The sequence below is a fragment of the Balaenoptera physalus genome, assembly GCF_965194825.1.
Source record: "Balaenoptera physalus genome assembly, chromosome: 14".
NCBI lineage: Eukaryota > Metazoa > Chordata > Mammalia > Artiodactyla > Balaenopteridae > Balaenoptera > Balaenoptera physalus.
In genome coordinates this window covers 86,309,326-86,320,162 of record NC_138893.1, presented here as the reverse complement: position 1 = coordinate 86,320,162, position 10,837 = coordinate 86,309,326, and positions in this window count along the sequence as shown.

Genomic DNA, 10,837 nt, shown 5'->3' with positions numbered 1-10,837 from the left:
TTGGCCAAGCCACATGGCCTCGTTGAACCTCAGTTTCTGCATCTGGGATTGTCCCCAGCTCTGTCCCCCACTTGGCTATCCTGGACTTGGTGGAGATCTGAGACCAGTGAGTGGAAGTGTTTCCTAACATTCAGGTCCTGCACATGTGGGCTTTGCAGTTTCTTCCTCCTCTGTTCATCCCAACCAGTTGATGAAATGTTAACAAAATTTTTCCGCTTAGTTCCTTGTATTGTGCTTTTCTGTGTACAGAATTAACGTATATTCACTGTAGAAAATTTACTGCATAACAGTACATAGAGGAAAAGAAAAATCCCCTCTAATCCTGCAATCCATATGTAACTGTGGTTCGCATTTTGGAGTATGTCCTTCCTATCCACCCCCCCCCCCCGGGCATTTATGTGCACATGTGTCTTTTACTTAGAACAATCACACTGTGTGAACTGTTCTGTAAACTGCTTCTTTCATGTAACCTGAACATATTTCCAGGCCAATAAGCATCCTTCACCACTATCTAAAAATAAATGTTGCTTATTTTAAGAGACCACCTCCTCCAGGAAGCCAGCTGAGATTTCTGCAGTCCAGTCAGCCCTCTCTCAGGACCCTTAAATCATGCCCCCTATTACCCACCTCCTCTTAGACTATGAGCTTTTAGGGGACAGAAGTCTCCTCTGCACCCCTGCACTCAGTGCCATGTGTACAATAGGTGCTAATTAAGGGGGATGAAAAAGTACTTTTCTTATAGAGCTTGCTTTCCCCAGGCAGGTTGATTGTTGTCATCGGGAGGTGACGGAGGCAAAGGAAAGGAACACTCATGGAAGCCGTGCCCTTCAGCGTGCATGCCTGCCTCTGGCTTTGCTCTCTTGTTTGTGGAGAGGAGTCCTAAAGGGACGTGTGCAGGGCGGTGCCCAGCCCTGCCAGCCGCGTCAGGCTGCTGCGCCCGCCTTCTTGGGAAAGCGCTCGGTGGGCGACCCGGGCAACTCGGCCGCCAGCTAGCCGAAAGAGCAGAGTGGGCTGTGGCGCCAGAGGAAGCTGGAGGAGGCGGTGAGTGGCCTGGAGCCCCGTCGCGGGTCCCCAGCGCGGCGGTGGGGTGTCTCCTGCCCAGGCCCCAGTGGGTGTGAGCGCTGCAGGTCTTGCCCGTGTGTCGCTGTGCCCACGACTTGGCGCTGCACCTCGGGCAGCTCCTCCGCCCTGCGAGTCTTGCCACTTGGTCCTGGACTGGAGCCCTGAGAAAGAGGGACCCTCTGGAGTGAGCCCCCGACCTGGACGTAGTGGTCAGGGACCTGGGTCCGCTGGATGTGTTCCCCTCCTGTCTATCCTGTCCCCACCCTGGGCCTACTCTGTAAGCTGGGGCCTCAGGAGGACGTTATGGCTCAGGGCCATCTGCAGAGCCCCAACTTGGTGCCAGGCTGGCTCTGGGGTGGGGGTGGGACAGGTGCGGTGAGTCACCACCAACTTTTCGTGCTCCCCAGCGCTTCTGCCCCTGGACTTAGGGAGGGCAGAGCCCCCCACCCCCACCCCCAGGGGAGCCCAGTCCACAATAGCGACTGTCACAGTTTGTCAGAGCTCACCCGCAACCCTTTGCACAGTTACCTCATTTAGTGCTCACACCTCTGCACGGTGGGTGCTGAGAGATGATGTCAGTTGCTTCAGGCGAGGGCAGCCACAGGTGGAGTTAGTTACCTTGAGGCTGATGAAGGGTAAGTTTCACGCCCCTCCAAGGTCCCCAGCTCTAATTTGTATTTGTATTTTTGTGTTCTTTCCTTCAAACCCCCTCTCCCAACAGTATGAGGCTCGGGCCCCATAACAAGTGATCTTTCCTGGGTACCTGGTCTTGTCTGCTGTCCCCTGCCACACTGCCCAGGGTGGGGGATTGCCGGAGCCGGGCAGTGCAGGCCTGGCAGGGAGGGAAGGGTGTGCAGACCCGTCAGGGGCCCACATGACCTCTGCACCATTCTTGGCTCCCCATGACTCCAAACAGCCTGCCCACCACCCGGCTCCCTGGCCCCCTAAGGAGCCAGCTTGGGCAGAGCCCTAGTGTGACCTTGGGCCCCTCTCTGGGGCTCAGTTTCCCTCATCAGAGAAAGGGGTGGTTGTTACAGGGGTGACTAGAGAAGCCAGGGTGAAAGTGGAGGAGTGGCAGAAGAAAGAGGCTCTGGAAAGCTGCGGCGTCCTGCAGCCCTGCCTGTGTCCTCCGTGCTCTCCCAGCCCCCATGCCCCGGGCCAGTTCCCATCAGAGCACCCCACCATGCCCTGACACCCCGTCTTTACAGCCACACACCCCAGTCCCCTTCCAGCTGCTCATCTTCTCGAATTGTCATTGATGGTGCTGCCTTCCCACACTCCCTGCCTCCTGGTCACTCTTCACCTCTGAGAGCATCTCCCCCTGCCCACCATGGACACTGCCCCGGCTTGGGTTGTGGGACACTCATGTTGCCAAATTGGTTTAGTCCTGCTTGACCTCAAGGCAGCTTTTGACACAGTTGAAACACTCTCCTACCCCTTGACTTTGGTGCCACCAAGCTTCCCTCCCACCTCCCCGGCGCTCCTGCTCTCTAGTGCCCCCCACCCACTCGGCACTGATGGCTCCCTCCCCTCCCCGTACATCCCTCTTCTGGAGCGTCTTGCCCTTCTAAGGCTTAAACCCCACCCGATGCTGATGGTGCCCTGCCTTTCTCTACGTCTGCGTCCAGGACCCACACCCACCGCCCACCTGTGCATCCACCCCGGGCTCCCTCATGGGCTTCTCCAGCTCCCCTCCCATCCAGGACTGAGCTCTTCACGTGCTGCTCGAGCAGTGCTCCCACTTCACTCAAGCCCCTCCCTCTACTCAAGCCAGACACCCTGATTCCCTCCTCTCCCCAACATCCCAACATCCGATCCAACACTAGCCCCACCGCTCCTGCTTTTAAAATCGTTCTCTAGAATCCATCTGTCCCTCTCCATCTCCTCTGTCATCACCCTGGTCCCAGCCACCCTTTGCTCTGCACTGGCCTTCTCGCTGGTCCCCACAATCCATTCCTCCCAGGAGCGGCAGCCGTGGGTGGGATTGCAGCGCTTCCCTCGTTGAAACCCTCGGAGCTCCCCTTGCCTCGGGATCAAATACAAGCTCCTGAAGCCCGGGCCCTGTGCCTCATGCCTCATTGCCCTCCACCTGCAGCAGCCTTCCGCCTTCTTTCAGTTCCTGGAATCTGGTGAGCTTGTTCCCACCTCAGGGCCTTTGCCCTTGCCGTCCCCTCTGCCCAAATGCCCTTTCTCCCGCTCTGCCTGGCAAACACCTACTAGCCTTCAAGTCTTTGCTTAAATGTTACATCCTTGGAGAGACCTTCCCCCAGCACGCGGTTGAAAGATGACCCCCTCACACTCCCTCAGAGCACTTATTGTCAGCTGTGGTTACATCTTCGCTCGGGGGCTGTTGGTTCATGTTTGCCCCCCACCCCCGGCAGACTGTAAGCGCCGCAAAGCCTGTTGGGTTTACTGTCTGTGTTGCTCTGCACCCCTGCACTTAGCATGGTGCTAGGCACACGGAGAGCACCCGGGAAACACCTGTTGTGAAGGAGAGGAGCGTCCGGCTGCCCGGGCTCTCCTGCTGCCATCTGTCCAGCAGGTGGCCTCCCAGGGCAGAACTTCATCGGTCCTCTGATTCCAGGACAGCTCCCACTGCGACCCCACAGCCCCCAGTCAAGCAGCAGGTGCAGGAGTCAGGCTCCCCTCTTAACGTCTTCCTGCCCCACAGAGCCCTCTGTACTCCGCTCTACTCTTTGAGATCTGGGGCTCCGCATCGTGGTTATGTTTACCGGCATCTCCTGCAGGGCGCTAGAGGCAACTTGAAGCCAGAGGCCAGATCAAACCCGTTTCTTTTTCCTTGGTGCCTGTGCAGAGCTCAGAAAACTGAATGACCAGTGGGAAAACCAAATGACTCAGTCCCGTGGAGAGGCTCTGCTCCTGGCGGTTGTCATTAAGGCTTTGGAGCCTGATTGCTTGGGTTCTAACCCTCACTCTACTGCTTACTAGTTGTGAGACTCTGGGCAAGTTACATAACCACTGTGTGCCTCATTTTCCTCCTCTGTAAAAGTGGGAATAGTTCCTGTCTCATAGGCTTGTTGTGAGACTAGAAAGAGGAAATACACAAGTATCTAGCATGGTACCTGGGTGTAGTAAATACTCAGTGAATGACAGCTTTTACTACTGAACAATTCTTTACCCCCTATGGGAATCCCCATTCCAGATGTGGGAGAGACTGTCCGTGCTTGTGCATGGCACACACACACACACACACACACACACAGGGAAAAACGCAGGAACAACACATACCTCTCCCAGCTGTGGGCTCAGGCAGGCCAAGGTGCCTCCTTTGCCAGGACAGGGGAGCCCAGCAGATGCCCAATTGCCTTCCTGGCACTGTGTCTCCTGCATTCAGTGCCAGTGGCTTGGCAGGACAGTTGCCATGGCAGCAAGTGACCCGGCCTGCAGACAGGGACAGTGGCTGGCTTTTGCTGAGCTCTCTGACTCTTTAGAAGGGGTGGTTTCCTGCCAAGGCACAGGCCTTCCTGCTGCCCAGACATTCAGCTGGCATGGGCAGCCTTGGCCACACCCAGAGCCTACCAGTCTCCCTACCCTGGGAACTGGGAGGCTGAGCCAGCCACTTACTCTGGGCATTCCCTCAGAAGCCCTGGTGAGTTCAGGTTGGGCCTGGCACCTCGTAGGCCTCTCTTGCATGTTTTTGGGGTGAATGAAAACACAGACAATGAATTTCCTCTCACCACTTTGAAGAGTAAAAGTTTGAGACATAATCTGACCTTCTCTAGAAATGGCCTTCTCACCCCACAAATATTTATTTAGTACCCACTGTGTGCCAGCCATTGCTCTAGGTGGAGCCAAGATTTGAACCCAGCTAGACACGTTCCTGCTCTCAGGGAGCTGACATCCTAGTAGGGGGAGAAAGACAATAAACAAACAAACAGCCAGAACAAGGAAAGTATCAGATAGTGACGGGTGCTGTGGAGAGAATTAGGGTGACGGAATAGGGAGAGAATGAGGGACTGCTTCAGGTGGAGGCGGCAGAGAAGGCCTCTCCAAGGAGGTGGCAGGTAAGCAAAGACCTAAGTGGAAGGAAGGAAGATCTGGAGGAAGAGCATCTTGGGAAGAGGGATCAGCAAGTGCAAACACCCCGAGGAGGGACCACAACTGGCCAGTTTGAGGAACTGAAAGAAGTTAGGCTGGAACTTAGTGGGCAAAGGGGATGATGAAAATAATGCATAAAGTGTACTGATTTTAAAGTCATAATCTGATGAATTTTCACAGCTGTATTCGTCTATGTAACATATCCAGATCAAGATATAGAACATCCCCAGTGCCCCAGAAGTTTCCCTCAGGCCCCCTCCCAGTCAATGTCGCCCCTCACCCAGAGGTGACCACCCTTCTGCCCTCAATCATCATAGGCTAGTTTTACCTGTCCTAGGAGTTGGTCTAAATGATGGAATCTTACACTACATTTTCATTTGGATCTAGCTCTTTTCGTCCATGATGTTGGTGAATTGGTAGTTCATTCATTTTAGTTGCTAGGAAGTATTCCATTAAGACACTGCACCACAATTTGTTTTTGTTTTTTTTAAAATAATTTTTTAATAGATTTATTTATTTTTATTTATTTATTTTTGGCTGCGTTAGGTCTTCGTTGCTGTGCGCGGGCTTTCTCTAGTTGCGGTGCACGGGCTTCTCATTGGGGTGGCTTCTCTTGCTGCGGAGCACGGGCTCTAGGCATGCGGACTTCAGTAGTTGTGGCACGCGGGCTCAGTAGTTGTGGCTCGTGGACTTAGTTGCTCCATGGCATGTGGGATCTTCCCGGACCAGGGATCGAACCCTTGTCCCCTGCATTGGCAGGCAGATTCTTAACCACTGTGCCACCAGTGAAGTCCCCTGCACCACAGTTTGTTCATCCATTCTTCTCTTGATGGACATTTGAGTTGTTTACATATTTTGGGCTATTCTGAATAATGCTGCTAGGAACATTCTTGTAGATAGCATGCCCGAAAAGATATTATACATGCACTTTTAGGTATGTTATATACACCAGTGAAGGATCAGCAAGCTCTACCCTTTCATTCTGCAGGTGGAGAAACAGGCCCAGAGAAGGGAATGGACTTGCCCCAGGTTACCCAGGCAATCAGTGGGTGAGGCGGGATGCTGCTGACCATTTTTGCACCACTTGTGCTAGGCAGAAGGCCCTGGGTCCCCAGGAGGGAAGAGGAAAGAAAAGAAATTTTTTGAGCACCTACTGCGTTTCAGGCCCTTCATAGGTATTATATCATTTGTGCTAATCCTCAAAGAATACCACCAATTAGGCATTATTGTGCCCATTTTACAGATGGGGGGCCTAGTCTAAGAAGCATATTTATAGAGATGGAATCAGGACTCAGGCAGGCCTGTCTGATTCTAAAGCCTGACCCCTCCGTGACATGCTGCCACCCAGGGGACTGAAGGCTCCACGTGCCAGGGCTGCAAAGGCCGAGTATAGAACCTGCGGGGAAATGAGAAACTTGAGAGGCTCCTCACATTAGCAGGTCCCCAGGCAGGATGGGAAGCAGCTGGGAGAAATAGCCTAGGTATTCTGTTTTAAACTGCTGCCAGACCCCAACTGGCCTGCATTTCCCTTCTGAGGACAGCTCAGGGCTGGGTCTGCTCAGTGGGCCTTGTGGTTAACTTGCTGTGTGACCTTGGGCCAGGCACTGCCTCTCGGTGCCTCTGGTACCTTCTGGCTCTGACCTGGGGTTGGGACTGGGGGTCTCCAGGCCTTCACTGGCCTGACAGGTGCCCTTTGCTCCAGGGCTGCCACTGGGGATGCTGGTGGGGAGAGGCGGCTTTGGGACTCCCAGGACCGCTCCATGGGGCTGGTGTGGGGTCTCTACCTCCCAGACAGTGATCTTCCTACTCAGAGCTGGAACTTTGGCCCACTTGGGACTTCTTGGTGAGGCCTTTTGTGTCGGGGGGAGGGGGCAATTATTTTCTCCATTCTGTGGGGTTTTTTTAAAATTAATTTTTATTGGAGTAGAGTTGCTTTACAATGTTGTGTTAGTTTCTCCTGCACAGCAAAATGAATCAGCCACACACATACATACAACCCCTCCTTTTTGGATTTCCCTCCATTTAGGTCGGGTTTTTTTTTTATTGTTGTAAAATATACATAACATAAAATTGACCATTTTAACCACTTTTAAGTATACAGTTCAGTGGCATTAAGTGCATTCACATTGTTGTGCAGCCATCACCGCCATCCATCTCTAGAACTTTTTCGTCTTCCCCAAATGAAACGCCACACCCATTAAACACTAACTTATTGAATAGGGGTTTTTGGAGGTGGGGGTAGGAGGTCGCTGTCCCTGAGTGACCAGGGGGAAGCTGTGAGAGGAAGTAAGAGAATGTGGAACAAACTAGTGAGGAAGGCAGGGATTTGGGGCAGAAACTGGGGCCCCTGAGCAGGGAGACTTAGCTCGCTCCCCTCCAAGACCCTGTCCTGGGCTGTCCTGATTCCCTGCACGGGGCTCTTTATTTCCTTCCCACCGGCCCCTGGCTGCCTGCCCCACCCCCATCCTGGCCTCTCCCTCTGTCTCCCTACAGAATAGTGAGCATTTTTAACGGCTTCACTGCTTCACTGCTAGCAGCAGCTAGAGATTTGAAGGGGGGCGGTGACAGGCTGGGAGGTGCGTGCCTGCGGCTCCAGAAGGACACTTGTCTGCAGGTTTCTGAATGTCAAATGTCAGCTAGGTGTGAAGTCAGAGCCCAGAGACTAGATCCCTGGGGGTAGGGAGGTGCTGAGTGGTGAGAGAGAAGGGTTTCATTCTCTTCTCAACCCCCTTGGGAAAGAGCTCCCTGGGGGACCTGGAGGTGGAATAACAGTTAAGACCTTTTCCGGTCTTGGAAGCTCCCACGGGGCTTTGAAAGCCCAGGGGTTGTTTAGCTGGAGAAGTCTGCAGGCAGGGTAAGAGATGGCATTTCTCAAATATTTGAAAGGAAGAGGTATGTACCTGTGCGCTGGTGGTCCCAGGGTGGCCGGGACAGGACCAGCTGGGGACTGAGGAGAGTGGCTGGGAAGTGGAGGTCAGATTCATGTTAGGAGGAGGAGGACAGTTCTGCAGAGAAGTCTCCCTAGGGGGTGAGCTCCCATCCCCGGGGAATTAAAGTCAGGTAGCACTTTGGCTGAACTCAAGGGCTCTGAGGTCAGAGATGGCTGAGGGACGTGGGGCAAGTTCCTCAACCTCTCTGTGCCTCGGTTTCTTCATTCAAAAAATGAGGATAGTAGTGGAATATGCTTTTCAAAAATGAGGAATGGGATTATGGATCTGAAGTCTAATACAGTACCTGGCACTTAGAAAGCACCCAGTAAAGGATCGGAGTACAGTGGGGAGCATTCTTGGGTGAGATGGGGAGTTGGGTTAAATTCCCACAAAGAGCCTCTCAGCCCTGATGTTCCATGGAAGGAGAACCATGGGGTTCATTCTGACAGTGCACCAGAGTTGTCTGAAGTTTGTCACTTACCGCCAAATGGGCAATTTGTCCACCTATCCACCATAGATGGGGTCTGAGAAGAGTACCTGTGTTTATGTGCAAGGCAAGAGTTATTTATCTCATTTTACAGATGAGGAGACTGAGGCCCAGAGAGTTTCCTTTAATTGCCCAGTGTAGACATGGTGAGGCAGGATCTCGATTAGGGCTTGAATCTCCAGAAGTCTGGTCAGGGGCTCTGTCCAAACAACCCGTCTGGTCATGGCCTTTATCAAGCCCATGGCCTCTTGGTTTTCTGCTCAGTTAGAGGGGTTGCCTGACTCTCTTGCTGGAAAAAAGGTGGGATGAGGGGTACCAGCCAAGGTTAAGGAAGCTTCTTTTCCCCAGGGCCTAAATGTGGACCCCTTTTCCCTGCTTTTGCCCCAGGAGGGGTCCCTGCCCAGGGCTTCTTGTGGACCTGCTACAGTGAGCAGGGCACAGCAGGCTTTGACGTCAGGAGAGCCATCCTCAGAGGAGTGACATCACCACTCCAAGCCTCAGTGCTCTGGGACGTGGGAGTGGCACCTACTTCTCAGGTTGGCTGAAAATAGCCAGCACGGTAATTTTGAGAAAGCCCTTTGTAATCCAAAAGCAGGCCTTGAGTCCAAGCTTGGTGTATGTAGGTACTCAGGACTTGAATTTCTTCCTTGTTTCCTCTGCCCAAGACCACCTCTTACAGTGGAAGCGGCTGTCCTGCAGCATTTGGAGGTTTGGCCTGGCCAATTATACAAGCATTTATTAAGCTCCTAGTATATGCTGTGCCCTGGGCTGGAACACAGCAATGAACAGTACATATTTCCCTGCCCTCCGGGAGCTCAGAGATAACAGTACATATTTCCCTGCCCTCCGGGAGCTCAGAGGTAACAGTACATATTTCCCTGCCCTCCGGGAGCTCAGAGGTAACAGTACATATTTCCCTGCCTAGTGGCGGAGGGACAGGCAAGCCGATGGATCATGCCAGGGGTGGCAGCCTTGAGGTGTGCTATTCTGAGCTCCCTTGCAGAGAACTTGCTGCAGGACGCAGTTAGCTGACTGCCCTCAGCTGCCCCACCTTTGGGATCCACTGCTGCGTTCACACTGAGGCCACCACCTCCCTGGGCTCCTGGCCAGTGGCTGAGCCCCGGGCGGGTACTAGAGCTGGGCCACATCTGCCAGATGCAGGACTCCTCTAGTGGGCAGTCTTTCTTCGGGTTTCCCGCTTGGCCTGGCTGAGGTGTTCTCAGGGCTGCCCTGGGCCCGGGGCTCTTCCTCTCAACCCTCCTTCCTTCCCCATCCTTGCACAGGTGTCAGACCTGCAACATGGTCTGAAGGCTCTCCCCACTCATTCCTACCTCCTCGCCCCTTGTCTTTCACTGGCATTTCCCCCAATAAACCAACTGCACTGCTAACTTTGCCTTGGCGCCCGCTTTCCAGAGATCATAACTGACACGCACTGTGGAGGGACACATACCCTGACCCAGGGACGCCTGGTTACATAGAGCATAGTGTCGCTGACCACGCTTTGGACGGCAGATGTCTGGCTCGGTCACTGGAGCACAGAGGCAGGCTGAGCTTTTGCTGTGGGTAGAAAAGCAGATCTTTGAAGTCAGGCTGCCTGGTGTGAATCCCAGCTTGGCCCCTTACCAGCTGTGTGCCCTGGGGTGGGTTAGTGCATCTCCCTGAGCCTCAGTTTCCTCATCTGCTAAGGAGGATGAGACGACTCCTGCCTCGTGGGGCAGGGGTGAGGCTTCAGTGAGTTAATGCATGTGAACTGTGGCACAGAGTAAACACTCAGTGTCTCCCTTCCCCTGTAGGAGGGAAGACCTTGCAGGGGAGGGGGCGAGATGCCATCTCTGAATCTGTGCCTCTGGCCTCAGAAAGCACCCTGGATTTGGGGGGCTGTCTGTGCCCTTCTGAGCCTTGGCCAGCACATTCTTAAGAGGAGTTGGCATCACCTGGTCCCCTGCCAGCCGCAGGTGGGAACACTACACCCTGGGCAGGGCTGGGGGCAGGCCAGAATCTTGGTACAGAGGCAGGCTGCTAAGAGTCGGATTGGCCCTTTGCAGAAGAGGGCCTTGGAGTCACTTGGCCCCGTGGTCCCCAAACACCAGATACTTGACTATTGCCTTAGAACCACCCAGGGGGCTTTCCCAGGCTCCAGCCCTGGAGATTCTGGCTTAGGAGGGCTGGAGTGGAGCCTGGGAATCTGTGGTCGAATCCCTCCTGCTGGTGATTCAAATGCACACATAGGCCAGCTGGGAACAGTTGTCCAGTCCCGGCCCCAGGTTTACCCCTGACTGCCAGGACAGTGAATGCCTGT